Source organism: Drosophila melanogaster, chromosome 3L (genome assembly GCF_000001215.4).
Source record: "Drosophila melanogaster chromosome 3L".
NCBI lineage: Eukaryota > Metazoa > Arthropoda > Insecta > Diptera > Drosophilidae > Drosophila > Drosophila melanogaster.
In genome coordinates, this window is record NT_037436.4 from 11,259,155 (window position 1) to 11,276,582 (window position 17,428).

The 17,428-nt window shown below is 35.9% G+C and overlaps 1 long non-coding RNA gene across 1 annotated transcript, besides 1 other annotated feature; it reads right to left on the minus strand.

Annotated features, from left to right (window-relative positions):
- Nucleotides 1-5,364: 5,364 nt before the first annotated feature.
- Nucleotides 5,365-12,259: a mobile genetic element.
- Nucleotides 12,260-14,805: 2,546 nt separating this feature from the next.
- Nucleotides 14,806-15,408, minus strand: lncRNA:CR44720 (long non-coding RNA:CR44720). Its single transcript, NR_124880.1, has one exon. It is a non-coding gene; the product is annotated as a long non-coding RNA:CR44720 (long non-coding RNA).
- Nucleotides 15,409-17,428: the final 2,020 nt, after the last annotated feature.

The window sequence follows — 17,428 nt, forward strand, 5'->3', positions numbered from 1 at the left end:
AAAACAACAAAAAATACACAAAATAGTATTCAAAATTTGTGCTATTAATTAATTTCCTTAAAGCGTCGTTCTTGCTTTGGGCATGGTGAAAATTAAAAAATCTGTTCCAAGAACTGGCGTATTTTTGTACATTTTGAAATGTACATACATATAGGCAACGAAGAAGCTCAAGTAGCCTAAGACTTCAAAATTTTGCTTTTTGGCATAGCTAATCTACGTGCTTATACACATAAGACAGAACAAATACGATCATCTGGTATATACACTTAGAAACTAAATTGAAATAAAGATTTGGTAATCTTATAACTTCATGATAGATCACATATATAACTATCCTTCATTTTTAACAAAAGTTGGAAATTATTGTTTTTTTTTTCTGTTTTCTGTTTTCTGCATTTGTGCTAAAACCTTAGCTAGGGAGAAAAAACCTACCATGCCCACCTGACTTGACCCAATTTAGGGCGAAAAAAGAAAACCTAAAACCCCTAATCCGAGACAATTGCACTGGCAATCTTCTCTTATTACTAAACCCCGAATTACAGCCTGCTCCCATATTATAATGCCATCAATTCCATTGTAGTCGATTGTTAGACGCTGCTGTTTTGTTTCCCCTGCCGGCCCTCAAAGTGTCATTATTCCCAACAGTGGAGTGAAGAAAAACTTGACCCGTCCGCCCGTTGACAGGCGAGCGGAAAAAGATTTGGGAAAATCGGAAAAACTCTAGGGAAAATGTGCTCGAGGGCAAAATCCTCAATTGTCATGTTTCTTGACAATTTGTCTATGGGCAATCACATCAACCGATTCATACCATTCATATGGCCAGCTACATGTACATACAACCGAGCATCCATCTCTTCTTTGACAGTTTCTATGACCTTCGAATCTTTTCAGCTCTGCTCATTCTTTTCGCCTTCGAGGGTTTCCTTTCCCTTCCGCCCAGCCTCTTTTCCTTCTTTGTTGTAAACAGACCACAAATAGATCTTACAATATATTATTTCGATTGGACACGGCCGCTCCTCAGATTCAGATATAGTTTCTCTCTCTCTCTTTCCCGCCCATCGAATGTTCCAAGCTGCGGAAAAATGTTCCGATGAAGGCACCTTTGCTTGGTGTCCAAGTTCAGTGGGCATCACCACAAGTGCCGGCGAAATTATAGCAATCTCAATGCCATGTTTTGTATTTGCTGGACGTCGATAAATAATGTTTAGGAACTATAATTTGAGTTAAGTTGTGAGCCTAGTCACGACTTTCCACGCTAATAGCAAAAAGTATATTTTGAGCTCAAAGTATCTATGGATAGCAAACTATGCAATAATTTTAGATTAATATCTTCTATCTAAGTTGTTATCCTAGGTCCTTTTTTTTAGTTATTATTTATCTAGCACTATTATCTTGGACTCTGCAGTGCGTGTAACAAGTGCCTGTGTGTGTGTGTATCTGTGAGGTGTTTGCCTGTTTGCATTACGAATTTTGTTTTCAACTTGTGGTTTTTGGCCCTCCGCTGTTCTTGTTGCTCTTGGCTATGTGTGTGTGTATCTGTATCTGTGACTCAAATGGTTTTCGGTATCGCTTTAGATTTGGTTGTTTTTCGAAAACTGATAAGCGACGTTGTTACCAACTGTGAGCCAAACCGTCGACTGTGACAAACAAATGTCGGCCGACGAAAGCGGAAATGCGAAACTGGGCAACAACAGCAAAAATATGAAAATCCAAAAGCAACAACGGCAGCAAAATAAATGTCAACAGTAATTGTAGCATTTCCAAGGTTTTCACAATACGAATGATAGCTGCACGCAGACAATTACATAAACATGTATGGTGTGTGTAATTACACTGGCAGAAATTATATACGTTTCTTAAAAGAACTAGTAATCATTGCAATCGTTTGAAAATACTACAGAATAACATTACTATACCCATTGAATCTATTAAAACAACGACAGCCAGTCTAAAACAATTTAAAAATAGTTTATATATGTTACAAAAAATTTAATTTTACATTTTGAACTTGCTTGACTTTTTCGCTGTGCATAATTGTGTTTTCGTATTTGTTTGTACACTTTCCATTTGTACCTGGCTTGGCAACAAAGCGACAATCACAAAAAGCAGAAGAAGCACTAGCAGCAAACAGCAACAACAAACAACAACAACAACAACAACACTAATGAACGGCGAAGGTTTCGTAAATCGAAGCAACAACAATACAGTACTTAAAACAAACAACAAAAGTAAAACACCAGCAGCAACAACAAAAGCGGTGTAAAAATTGTGAGTCATCTGCAAGTCGGTGCATTTTATTCCATGATTTTAATAGACGGGGGTAAAATAATAGTGACATTGCAATAAATTTGTACCAGAGTGTTTTACATTTTTATAAGAAATATTAAAAAAAAGGTTTAAAATATATATTACTGATTTAGGTTTGCTTTTAGCTTATTTTTACCATAAAATATGTTTCTTTTTTTAGGAAGTGTAAAGTGCTAATCTTCTGTTCTTTTCATTTTAAATGAAGTACATTTATTTTAAAAATATACTACATAAATTGCTATTATTTTGTCCGCTGCTGTGTGCGAGTGTGCGTGTTTCGTGTTGCCAGGGGCTCGATTCATTCAATGAGCCAACTCCAGCGACTACGTCAGCAGCAACAACAATGGGAACAATGCATAAACAGCAACAATATCGAAGCAACAATAGCAACAGCAACAATAACAACACTAACAATAACCATGGGCCACATGTGCAAAAATTGTTTAGCATAGAAACAAAAGATAAACAAGAAGCAAGTGTAGCACAAAAGGAGCGAAGGTAATAACAGTTGAGCTGGGAAAGCAGATAAGTGGCAAGATGAAGAAGAAAAGTCATCAGCGAGGGAATTGTGGAAAATCGAAGGGGAAGAAGGGAAGTGAAAAGCAAAGGAGGGAACACGTACACTACTACTATACGGCGATTATCAGATTAGAGCGGCAAAAATATCCGTAAGCCCCCTGGAGACCATTTCAACGCTTGGCAAAAATAAACAAATTTTTTCGAGAACAAGTATCCGGCAGATACATCTGAATTGCCACGAAGTGGCCACAATGCTGCGGCATTGGATCGTTTTTTTTTTTTTTTTTTTGCTGCAAGAAGGGCAATTATTATGCGAATATTCAGGCAATAAAAAAATGTAAATTTTTTTACTCTAGCTCGCTGCTTATCTAGCTGGCGGAGCTGCTATTTCCCCGCCCTCGACTGTCGTTAATCCCCCGAAGATGAGCAAAAAAGATACAAGATACGCGGCATGCACTTAAGTACATGCCCGAGGGCCAAAAGCTCAACGCTAATTAAATAATAGCAGAACATTCGTTGTCTTGTCTAAGGTACATTGTGTACATGTGCATTTGTATCTGTGAGATACGCTTTTATCAACAAAGAGAAATGCTCAAATTGTATGCGAATTTTTAGTATTCCTTTTTTGGTGAGTCCGTTTGTTTTCACCATCATCTCAGTTTTTGTCACAGTTAATATGGGAATGGAAAAAAAGAGTTTCGTGACTGCGGCCAATTTATTTAGAAACTTCCAAGGCAAAAACTTAAAACAAAAGTAATTCCTACATATAATAAAATACTTCAGCTTGATTAGATATTCTTGTCTTCATTTATTTCTTTCGCCTTCAATGCGGGAATATCTATTTTCGTAAAAAAAAAATAAATAAATAAAAAATAAGAAGAGATTATCATTCGCACACTCACACAAATGGTCATATATATATATGTCTTGTGCGGATTAAGATTTAAACACTTACTGTGTAATTAATTATTTACACGTCCCAACAGATATCGAAACGAGACATCATCTGCATAGAAACCCGTCAGATCTGTCAGCTCCCCGGTTCTTAAGATTGTGCCTGGGTAGATGTTTATCTCGGAACAGATTCCTTTGTGAGCAATATTTTATTTTATTTTATTTTTTCACGGATATTTTCGCTCTCAGGAAGCATTGACTCGTCTGAGGTCATTCTGGATGCATTGTAGATATATATCAGCTGTACTCGCATTAAGATCAGGTTATATCGCCGATCGATGCACTTAATGGGATAATTGCAACCTTTTCGATAAAGGAATCATGTGCTTTCCTACACGATCCATTTAATTTCTCGAGTTTCCTTTTAATATATCTGGAATATAGCTGGTTGAAATAAATTTGCAATTAATGTTATCTTAATTTAGGTACGTTTGTTACACAAGATTACTTAAATTAAAATGGATGATATTTTTCCTAGTATTTGTATAAATGGCTTAATTAACAGAGTAATTATTTCATAATGGAATTTTATCCTAAGCTCGAATTTTCCATTATTAGCAACTTCTAGGAATCCGCTCAAACAATTTCAGTTTCAATTGCTGAAATTAGTGTACGAGATCATCTATCGTGACTGATTCACAATTTGAAATCCCTTAGCAACCTTTAGTGTAATACTGTGATATTTAGATGGCATCTACCCGGGAATTCAGATAGCATTTGCACCGCAACTGCAGTGCTGCATTGATGCAGTGCAGCACATTGTGTGCACGCGGCAATCCACCAATGCCGAACCACTGAACCACGCAACCACCGAACCACTCGACCACACTCAATGACTTTATTTTAATTCGAAATTTGCCTCGAGTTGTGCTCTTTTTTATTTATTTATTCTTTTTTTTTTTTTTTTTTTTAGTTTTCCCATTGTATCTTGGTTTCCATCGGTGAGTTTCAGTTTTGCAGTTTTTTAGATGGGCATTAGTCATCCTCAAAGCCACAGTCATCGTCTCCATTCTGGTGTGCAATTTGTCTTTTGTTTTTCCCTTTTTTTTTTTTAGTTTTTGTTGCAATTTTCATTTCAGCTGCTTAAGTGTTAAGGTTGCCGATTCTTAGTCTTCAACCTGTTGTCGTTTATTGTACTTGACAGCAGCCATCGAAAGGGCAAGCAAACACATATTTCGCAAAGCTCATTAAGTTTGTTTTTTCCACCGGCTGTTTTCACTCCCCCCGATCCCCCCCGCACCCCTTGGGATATTCGAACCCGAACTGTGCTAAATTTCGTAATCGAAAGTTGTTTTGATGGCTCGGCTTTTGGGTGAGCAGTGCTTAGTCAATGATATTAAGTAATACTTAGACACGACTGTGTACCGCCAAATGCACACACATATACATACATATATATTCTTTTTTGAAGCTAGTACTGGATACTTGGTGTAGTCGAGGCCTCATTTGCATGGGCCCGTCCACTTGGAATTGAAATTATATATTCTGAGCCCCCCAGCGAGTGTAAACAATCGCCGCAAGTTGTTTATGCAAGCTGCTGTTGGCATTAGTCATACTTTGGCCACTATACAGATACATATATATAATTGCAAATAAATGGTTGCAATAAATAGTTTTGAGTCTATTAAATGGACCGTTCCGAATATGAACTAAGACCAACGCTGAAAATTGAGTTTTGCCAAAATAAAACGAATCAAAATTTCGGGATCGATTGTGTTGTTTATTGATTAACGTTCAGCTTAAGACTGAAAATCAAATGAAAGTGAAAATGAGGAGAAGCCTCTGTGCTTGCTTAAAGAATATGTTAGTGTTTTTGGGAGAGCATTGCTCTTGGATTCTTAAGTGGAGGAGAAGCCTCAGAGAGAGCAGGCAGACTTTAAGATTTGTTTACAAGAATGGCTAAGTGCCGCTGTCAAAGAATTTGTTTATTAGAATGCATACTGCGCAGATGGCATACAGTATGGGGGTGTCAAAATGCAGAGTGGATATTTTTGTTATTTGATCCACATTAGCATGGTGGTCACTTATTGTTTACGTATGCGGCTTTTCAATATGTTTACTCTACGTTATGTGGTTTTGTATGTGAATATGTCACTTCCCTTCCCTTAAAGAGAAGCCTATACTTGGGCTGGGATTGATGGATATAGTAGGGGTAATGGAACGTCTTCTATTTCTATTTGTTGTGCTGTGTTTTGATTTTGATTTTTTCTTAATTTTAGTTTTGCATACAGCATCATGAATGGGTTAAATGATACGTATCTTAAATATAAGTACAATAAAATAAGTATAATGATGACAGTAGTCATAAATATGTAAAGTGTAATTACAAATTGGTTTTAAATGTTTAATAATGTTGGTGACACACTCATTGTTTATTTCTTTATTTTCGTTATTGTAAACTTTATTTTCTCTTTCAAAATATGATTGTGTGTCTGTGTATTCTAGCTGATAGCCGTTCGAGTCTGGGTAAGGGATTATTTTTACTGTATTTATTAATGAAAAGTTAATAGGTATGTGAGATATGATTAATAATTGGTTATCATTGTAATTAATCCAAGTGGATGTTTTAATGTTTAAAATATTTTGGCTGTTTACATTCTCAAGTTTATCGTAGTTTAGTAGTTTGGGATTAAATAGACCGAGTCTGGAAAGCTGCATTCCCATTTCCACATCTTCTATGTATTCTGTAAACTGCATGAGTTCATATAAAAGACTGTTAATGATGTTGCTGTTGTTTTCATAATTCTGTATCTTTTGCATTCCGTCATTTATTAATTGAATAGCGTCATTGAGTTCATGTAAATTTACCGAGTTATGGGCGTTTGTTTCAAGTTTCCTCTGTATATCCACTCGATCATTTTCGTCAAGTGTGCCAAATAGGTATTTAAAAACTGAACCTACAATGTTAATAAGTCCCCGTTTATTTCTATGTCGCAAGGCTATTCCAGCTAGTTCTCTTCTCATTTTGTTGTATAAAAATTTGACCTGGGGTGCATGGTAGTCGGTACGTAGTCTTTGCTCAAAATAATCAGCTATGGTGTCTATTTCAGTTAAATTGATTCTCAAGCAATGATGTTCAAAGGATGATGGTATCTGGACTGGTTTATCAGAAAAAAGGAGATATCCGTGGTTTGTGTCAATATTATTAATTTCAATTTGTTGTCCATGAACTGTTGTGATCAGCATCAGCAGCAATGTTATCAAGTGCCAGGTGCCTGTGAAATTGAGAGCTGATTATTTTTCTTTCGTTTTTTGAATTGTGTTTTGTAGTAGTGAGTAATTCTATTTCTATTAGTAATTTTATAATGATCAGAGTCAGTCTGCTCCACATTTTTTGTTGGCTTAAAAGGATTTTCTAATTTGCCTTTCTGTAGTGGACCTTTTCTGTATCTTGTGTCGACTTCGTACTCCACTCTGTCATTATTTATTTTGTTTATTTTGTTTTCTTTGTTTTGTTGGGTATCTAATATTGGTTGTCCAGCGTAGAGAAATATGTGTGCAGGGGTCTGTCCAGTGGTGTCGTGTTTGGTTTTATGATTGTATATGTAATAAATGTCTATGCAACTAACGTAATGTTTGCCTTCGGATGAGTAAATGTCTATCATGAATTTTTCGCGGCAATGTTCTGGTTTGGGTGTGGTTTTCATTGGCATGTCTGTATTTCGGTGCTCTGTTTTTGCCAGATTGCAAATACTGCACTCATTTATTATATTCTGAATAAGTAGCTGGCTATTAGGGAAATAGTAAGTTTCTCCGAAAAGTTTAGTAGTTTTCTGTATGCCTGGGTGTAGAAGTTTTTCATGAGCAGTCAAGATCAATTCCTTAAATTCCGCATAAGTGGTTATGTTTTTTAACAAAATCGTGCTACGCAGGATTTTTGTATATTTGGTGTTTATGGCTAATTTATGTGCGGCTTGAATGACTTCGAAATCAGCGTCACTCTCAATATACAACGCACTTTTCTTACCACAAAAATGGTCTATCAAATATTGTTCGGCTTTTTCCCTGGTCATAATGTCGTAAAATATTTGGGTGATGTGTTTTTTGAAATATTTCGTAACTTTAATGTCTGGTGGTCCTTTTGAAAATATAACTTGTCTGTTAAATGTATTTAGAGGTCTTTCTGTAATAAAAATTAAATCACTATTGTCCTCTTCTGCACTATGTTGGGTTTGTTCGCTCAAATATGTCTCCTCAAGTTTTATTCTGGACAGAGCATCCGCCACGCAATTTTCTTTTCCTTTTATATATTTTATATCAAAATCGAATTCGGATAATTTTACTCTCCATCGGGTCAGTTTTGAATTTGGGTCTTTCATACGGTACAACCAGCTCAATGGTTGATGGTCACTGGATATTTCAAAGTGTCTTCCAAGTAGGTAGTGTCGAAAAGTCTTTGTCGCCCATACAATTGCTAAGAGTTCTTTTTCAATTGTGCTGTAATTTATTTCGTGTTCATTAAGTGTTCGGCTAATGTAGCTAAGTGGGTGTCCATCTTGTGACAGTACTGCCCCCAAAGCGACATCACTTGCGTCTGTGGTTAAAGTGAATTTCTTTGTAAAGTCGGGTACTTTAAGAATTGGGTCTTCTGATATTAGATATTTTAATTTTTTAAATGCAGAGTCATATTCTGGGTTGGTAGTGTCAATTTTCATGTTCTTTTTTAAACACTTAGTCATGGGTTTGGCTATGTCTGCAAAGTTTGGAATAAATTTACGATAATATCCTGTCAGTCCAAGAAAAGCTTTTATTTCTTTTGGTTTAGTGGGAATTGGATATTTTTGAATGGCTTCAATTTTTTCAGGGTTTGGTTTTATTCCATCTGGTGTTAGAACATGTCCTAAAAATGTGGTTTCTTGCTTGAGAAACTCACATTTGTCAAGCTGTAATTTAAGGTTGGCTTTTGCTAATTTTTCGAAAACTAGTCCGAGCGATTGCAGGTGTTCATCAAGGGATGTCGAGAATACAATTATGTCGTCCAAATACACAAGACAGTGTTTGTTTAAGAGTGGTCTTAAAATATCATTCATGCACCGTTGAAAGGTGGCTGGCGCGTTTTTTAATCCGAATGGCATGCGCAAATATTCATAATGACCGTGCTTGGTAGAAAAGGCTGTCTTTGAAACTGATTCTGGATCCATTTCGATCTGGTGGAAACCCTTTGCCAAGTCTATAGTTGTGAAGTAATTACATCTGCCCAATTTTCCCAAGATTTCGTCCATGTTTGGGATTGGGTGTCTGTCTCCTACTGTTATTTCATTTAATTTTCGGTAGTCTATTACAATTCTAAATTTCTGTTTGCCTGATGCATCTTGTTTCTTTGGAACCACCCAGATGGGGCTATTGTAAGGTGAATTACTGGTACGTATAATACCTTGATTTAGCATATCTTGTATTTGGCTTTCGACCTCCTGTTCATAAGCCTGTGGGTAACTGTATTTAGAGTAAAGTGGTAGATTGTGCTTTGTATTGATAGTATGTTTGGTTTGATTAGTAAATGTCAACTTATCACCTTCATGGTACTGTATGTCATGGTATTTCTGCAGGAGTGCGCACAATCTTTGTTTTTCTTCGTTATTTAAATGTTCCAATCTGTATAGGTCTGATTCTAAAATGGGTGAAATTTTATTTGGCTGTCTGAGCATGGTGTCAGGTATCATATTTACATTTTGAAAATGACTCTGTTCATGTGTTGCTATTCCTTCTATTAATTTGTATTTGTTGTTGTAAAGAGTTACCTCTTGATCGCGGTAACTTATTGTTGCTTTTGCTTCTGCTAAAAGTTTTCTTCCTAATAAAAGATCGTAATTCTCAGAGAAAGGGTGCAATAAAAATTCATTTGTTGTTGGGAACAAAATCTTTGAAGGTATGATTATACTTTTGTTGACAATGAGCGGTCCATTGCTGGTATGAATAAAAGTACTAGTATTCTGGATTGGTAAATCAAATATATTTTTAGATGTCATGTTAACTGTTGATCCGGTATCAATAAGGCATTTCAAATTATTTTCTTTGTATTTAATTGTTATATATTGGGGTTTTCCAAGGCTTGTGGCTGAAAATTTTCGGCCTGTTCAACATTGGGTTCTTGGTTGTCATTGTTTGTCTCGTCTGTATTAATCTGCTGTAACTGTTGTGTTCTTTGTAAATTTTGGTTGTTTTCGTCAATTTGATATTGATTTTCTGGATAATAGTCTGAATGGTCGTAAGTTGGATAATAAAAATAGTCATATGGAACACACTGCTGATAAAAAGCGTCCTCTTGATATAATGTTTCGTCAACACTCATCCCAGTCTGTCCACTATTAGCTGGTCTTAATCGTTTTATTGGTCGATTGGGTACATAGGAACTTGAATTTTGTGTTGATTGTTGATTTTGATATTGGGGTTGTTGTCCGAACCTATTCTGATCGAATGCATTGTTTCGATTGGTGTTAAAAATTGGTCGAGATGTAAAGTTTGTACGTTGATTTGGTTGAAAAGCATTGTTTTGTTGGCTTGGTTGGAAAACATTGTTTTGTTGGCTTGGTTGAAAAACATTGTTTGGATTAGGGTGGTAGGGTATTGGATGACGATAAAGTGGGTTATTAGTTGGTGGTGTTTGATAAATTTGTGGAGCTTGATATGGTATTGGTGAATTATAATGTAGGAAAGGTGTTGGATATTTTCTGATATTGTTAGACTGATTAGTATTTTGATTAAAGGACTTTTGTGGCTTATCAGAGAAATTTTGTTTTTGGACATGTGTACTTGTATGATTTATTTGTTCGTACATGCCCTTCTCTTGTAAAAGGTTTATAAGTGATCGCAAATCTGGTATGTTGTGGTTATTTATTCTTAAATAAATGTGTGTAGGTAATTTTTCAATTAGTGATTCTATACTGGATTTTATTAATTTCAAATAAAAAGTCTTTTCTTCAAGATCTTGCTCTAATTCAAGCTTACTAGTAAGTGTTTGTCTGCGGCTTTCTGCTTCTTCCAGGAATGCTCGTACATTGCCTCGAAATGGGGTCTTTCGAAACTCTTCTAAAAGAACGTGGTTAGGGGTCTGGGGTTTATAGTTGAGTACCAATTGTCTTCTAAGCTGCTGCCAGGTGTACATGTCATAGGCTCCAATGCAGCGCATAACTTCTCCGCTGATGCTGCGTTCAATATGCCCAAATATGATCTGCTGTTGGCGTTCATCTCCGGTAGCATAAAGAGCCAGTATGTAATCAATTCGACTCACAAAGGTGTATAGTGAGCCTGGATCACCGTTGAATTTCTCCACATTGCCAATCTGGTAGGCAACCTGGGTCATGTTGCTGTCTGATAGTGGTGGCACAATTGCTGGTTCTTGAGCCATTTTTGATTTTTGGATTATTTATTTATTTTTTTTATTTATTTTTTTTTTTATTATTATTATTATTTAGTTATTATATTATTATTATCGTGTATTTTTTTTTTGTTTTTTTTTTTTTTTTTTTAATATAGTTTTTAATATTTTTATATTTTTTTAATATTGTTTAATTTAAAATGTTGTCTTTTTATTTATTATTCTTATTTTTAATTTTTATCATATAGAATTTTCACTTATTTATTTATTATTCTTACTTTTAATACGTTTTAATTTTCGCTTATTAATTTATTATTTATATTTTTTTTTTTTTTTTTTTAAGATAGGTTTTGATTTTCACAAGGGTTGCACTATAGCTTTTTCGTGGGTCTTTGAGGTAACCAATTGGATTTACAGCCTCTCACAAATTCAATAGCGTCTTCCTGATAATAAATTCAGGTTTGTTTAGGCAAATTGTGATTTTTCGGTTTCACTTTATTGTCGAGGTTTAATTAAAAACTTAAAGCGATATTAACCGTCACGTGGGTGCCCGTTAGCGTGGTACTTTTGTCAGAGAACAAAAAGAACACAGGAATTGGCAAATCTGGTTACCGCATCAAGGAACTTTAACACTGATCACATCGACTGCGCCAATTGCAAATAAATGGTTGCAATAAATAGTTTTGAGTCTATTAAATGGACCGTTCCGAATATGAACTAAGACCAACGCTGAAAATTGAGTTTTGCCAAAATAAAACGAATCAAAATTTCGGGATCGATTGTGTTGTTTATTGATTAACGTTCAGCTTAAGACTGAAAATCAAATGAAAGTGAAAATGAGGAGAAGCCTCTGTGCTTGCTTAAAGAATATGTTAGTGTTTTTGGGAGAGCATTGCTCTTGGATTCTTAAGTGGAGGAGAAGCCTCAGAGAGAGCAGGCAGACTTTAAGATTTGTTTACAAGAATGGCTAAGTGCCGCTGTCAAAGAATTTGTTTATTAGAATGCATACTGCGCAGATGGCATACAGTATGGGGGTGTCAAAATGCAGAGTGGATATTTTTGTTATTTGATCCACATTAGCATGGTGGTCACTTATTGTTTACGTATGCGGCTTTTCAATATGTTTACTCTACGTTATGTGGTTTTGTATGTGAATATGTCACTATATATATATCCCATATAGGTACAGTTCTAGTTGCAAAGGCTTACTTATTATTCTATCTTCCGATAGTAAGCGCAATAGGGAACTGTTTCAGCAATTCAAGAGGGAATCCAAAACCAGGAAGGTGATTAGAAATAGGAAGCATTGGCGCGCAACGCTTAAAAAACAAATACACGTACCAATGGACATAAATAAGTAGGTAAATATTTATAGGGAAATTGGCATATGTTTGTTAGAAGGCTTAAGAAGTTTTAAAAATATTTATTCTTAATCCAAATGGCAGAAAAAACAGTTAAGATATTAAAAGTATCTTTAATTTGCACACTAGATGGAATATTTATTCTAAACCAAATGTTAGAAAAACAATTTAGATATTAGACATCAATGTGAAATCTTATTATTATTGAATGGATTCTAAAGAAAAAGCTGAGCCAAATGTTGCCAATTATTACATTTACCGGCTTACATTAAAAAAATGTCATAATCAGCTAGTAATTTAATCTAGATGCACGACCTATCCCATCCATTAGCTTGAATTCCCACATCTCCGGCACACAAAATCTACTTAAAGTCGTTACTTTTCGCAATCGCAGCAATCTTAAGTACAATTATATATGAATTATTTCAGCGAGTAATGAGAACTTTTTAAATAAGGCGATGATGTCAGCCGAACTTCAGAGTGAATCTTTTCCTTGTTCATAATTATTTGAAAGCAAATGACTTTCATATAATTGCCATATATATATATGTGCACATAATGCACTGAAACCGCCGATTTGCAAGTGCAAAATAATGTAGGTCCCGATCGTATCAGTAGTGGACGCAATTTTGAGTTGTCATGGCCATCGAGAAATCGACGGCACAATGATGCGGCTATATCAATTAGCAGCTCCCCTACTTATCATCCGTCCAGTTTTGAATTGCCAATAGTCGGGAATGGTGGGTGGGGAAATGCGGATTGGGAGCTTCGATGGAGTCACATGGCGAACTGCACTAGAGAAACCCATTCTGTCAGTCCGTGAGTGTGATCGGTGCAAATATTTACCCAGGCAACTGCAATTGTCTGGTTTTGGTTCTGAGTTTGGGTCAGGTGGAGTGCACTTGGCACGTGTTATCAGTGAATCACAGGTCTGGATGTGGATACACTTGGCATGCAAAGCGCATGGCGAACGCCACCTTTATACCGCCCTTACAAAGCAAATAAAACAAATCGCCAGACAGATATAAGCGGCTACAATTGCGGGCAATTCAATAATAATCTATGTAGAAATTATAGAAAGTATACATATAACTCCAATGTATAATTCAAATTTTATTATGAAATATTAAAAGACTCATATCTCAAATAAATAATATTATACTAAGTAAAAATAAGTAAATAAGTAATACATTTAATGTATTTAATTCTAATATTTTCTCTGTTTTAAATTTAATATGAAAAAGCTGCTTACAAATTGATTTAATTGATCTTATAAAATATGGTTTTTATAAACATTCAAGCATGCCATGTATTAGTTTGTATGATTATGAATAAAATTTCTAGAATGGCTAATAAAGTTAATAAGATGCTAATGTTTTGACCATAGCTGTGCAGACTTTAAAATAGAACGCACTTAAATTGAGTGCGAATTGTTAGAGGCACTCTAACAGCCGGCAAACCTATTTTCAATTGACGTTACCAAAACTAGACCCCTCTAAAAAACAAACTTACCAACGCGGTCTGGCCGCTCTTATCAGGCGGGGAGAGGTGCTCTTATCAAGCTGGCTAGCTGCTTCAAAACACTAACCGATTATAATTCTTATCACCATTCGATTTCTCATGGCCTCATGGACTTAATTTCCAGACGTTCCGTCTTCTGCGAATTTGTTTACGCCGAATAGGCGAAAAGAATTTTGGTCAACAAAGCTCTCAATTGTCTCATTGATAGGCGAAGAATTTTCTTGAAATGAAAATAGAAATTCACGCGAATTCGAATCATTCGCAGAGATTCACAAACAAGTAATCCGATATCACATATCAGATCGAATGCAATCGAATGATCGAAACATTATCGAACGGAAACGGATGTTGTGATCACTGATCAATGATCATTCAGTGGGAAGCCACTCAAGTGCGTTAATTTCGAGAGCGAGTTTCATTTACACAATGTAATAAAACTAAACAAACTGAAAGTCAATTAGAAATTTTATCAAAACATAAAAGCAGCGCGTTAAAAGCAGAGCCAATAAACTAAAGCCCAGCTAAACTAACAAATAAATGTAAAGGCGGATAAGATCAAAAGTAGTAAAGATAATATACTCGTACTTAAAGATAAGACGAGCAAAGAGTCCCAAAGGAAAAACAAACACGGATAAGCCGAGACCACAAAGGTGGTAACACAACGAAGAAATGCAACAATGAATGTAATTTATAACCAAAGACAAACAACATTTGTTGTTTAGTGCAGTTAATAGAAACGATAATAATATCTTTTATTTTCGTTACTAGATCAAAATCGTGCGATATTCACAAAGGCCAGACATTTTTATAGTTTACGATTCCAAAGATAGAATTCTAATGTGGGAATTACCAAGTGAATAACACTCCTTAGTGATAAGATCGCATTGTCCCATTCGGTTTTACTCCGAGGTAAAACTTGAGTAACATATTTGGTCATATTCGTAGAGTGACAGTCCAAGTTGTTTAGGATAAGATAAGACTTATTTTTTTTTTTGTCTGGCGTACTGATGTCATTTGCAAATCTCGGGATGTAGCTTTATGTTCAGGGATTTCCAAGCGATTTGGCTATTTAAAGCAGATCTGAATGTTGGTGTTGACCCAGAGCAGGCTCATAACTCTCAGCTCATTGGCAGCTAGCTCTTAACCCCGAAACGCCACGGATGTCAGCTTCTTAACCTTACGAGTCGTCGCCGATTCTTGTGGCCATAACTCTCTTACGTAACTAATTTGCGAGCCACGTTGTCACCGACGCCATATAAAAATGTCTTGTGTAGTTAGTCGCGGTCGCTTTTTTTTTTCTTCTTCTTTGCCCCCTTAAGTTGTTGTCGGGTTTTCAAGAGTACATGAGTACTAGTCGGTCTGTGTTTTTTCTTTTTTTTTTTCCTCTTTTTGCCGATTTGTTTTTTATGATTGCTCTGCGACTGCGAAGGCGTCGACAACTGATGACGATTGTTGCTGCTGCTGCTGCTGTTTGCATTACATGAAAATGACCTACAAATAAATTAAGCTCTCAAATTGTTAATGACAACTTTGTACACACTGCGTTCTTTTTTTCACTATTATGTATGTCTTGAGAAATCTTAAATCAAATGGAATTTAAATATATTTTTATGTACCATTTTTATTTATACTTCATTATTGTGTAAGTTTAGTTGTCCTAACTCGAATTCGAATAGTTTTTATAGGGATTTTAAATTTTTGAAGTGTATTCCACTTGTTGGCACTGCAATATTTTGAAAATGCCCTTACGATTTTAAATGCCTTTGTTTATTCGCAGCTCACTCAGTTATTTAATTTCGTTTACTTGTTGCAATGCAACAAATGGGCGGTGGAGTGAGTAACTGCATCAATCCTGATGCAGCAGCTCCTCTGGCGAAATATGAGGCAAAGGCAGCGGAGCAAGCAATTTGCATTATTAATTTAATTGAAAAACTTGTTAAATTAAATATTTAAATGTCGCTGTCCTCGTCTCCGGCGGCAGTTTCAGTTTCAGTTTCAGTTGCATTTGCAGTCGACGTCAAACAATATGGCAAATGATAATATTAATATGAATAAATGCAAATTGAGTTATGTACATGTGCTCGTGCAGCAGACCGCTGATTGTGGCAACAGATACATAGATATATAGATACAAAGATAGTTGCGGGAATTGTGCGGCTTTGCCATCCACTGGGTACATTTATAGAACATTGCTGCAATTAATATGCTCGGACATCGACTGTGGGCAGTGGAGTCACTTATGGGTTGGTCTCCATGGGTTGCCGCATCAAGGGGAAACAGGTTCAGGATTACGTGTCCATAGTTATTTTGTAGATTTTGTAGATATTTTTCACAAGCTCTCAGGCGAAATTTAGGATGCAAAATAGCCAATTAACGGCGACTCAATTGTGTTTAGATTTATGTTCCTAGTTTTACTCCAAAAAAACTTGTCTATTTCTGCTTTAAAATGTTCTTTGGGCGCCCTAAAAAAAACTGTTGTTCAATCAAGTTAACAACTCCATCATAACGCGAACAATCAATCTCGCCCGCCACACCTGTCCCTCAGATACGACGTTCCAGATACAGATACAGATGCAGATACAGATACCGATATAGATACAGATACATTGACTTGGAATTAGCAATTTACGAGCAGCCTCGCCCGATCCAATGGACCCCCAATGAGAATCGATCCCGGCACACGGTCTACTGATCAATGCCGTCTCTATTTTTTCACTTCTACACGTTTTTTATTTTTATTTTTTTTATTATTGCAGTTTTCAATTTTCATTCGCGAGGTGTTGTCGCTGCCATTTAGATTTCAGCAAATTTACGATCGAGACGGCTAGACGTTAGGATAGTCAGATACTTTAGTTAGATAGATAGATCCAGTACGTAACGAATCGCACAACTGGACCGGCCAGACAGACGAGACGTGTGAATTTCAATAGTTTCACTTGCATTGGGGCGATAAGTCGCTATATCAAGACCCATATACATAGACATAGATGTCTATGGTGGGGCTCAGAACTATTTTTTTTCATTTTTTTTTGTTTCAGATAGGGAGACCAGATGCCGTTGGGACGGGTTATACAGGGGATCGTTGGGTTGTCTGGGGTCTGGAATGGAGGAGGGTCGGCATGCGTCCCAGGTAAAGGTTGTACATATATTTAGATTGCTGCTCGTGTCGTTTCGAGTAAATATTTGCAATTGAGTCTACGATTTTTTACTATTTGTTTACAGACGTAATCAATAAAATTACTAAATGCCACACTGAAACAAACCAAAGCACTTGAAATGGAAACACAATTATATTGTAGTATGCAATAACAAAATTTAAATATTTATGATTTGTCGTCGTGCCATGTTTAATGTCATTCTTCTTTCTTATGACTTCTGTTTTTTATTATTATTTTTTATTTTTGTTTTCGTTTCGCCTGTTCGAGTTTTGTTATTATAACAATTTTCGAGC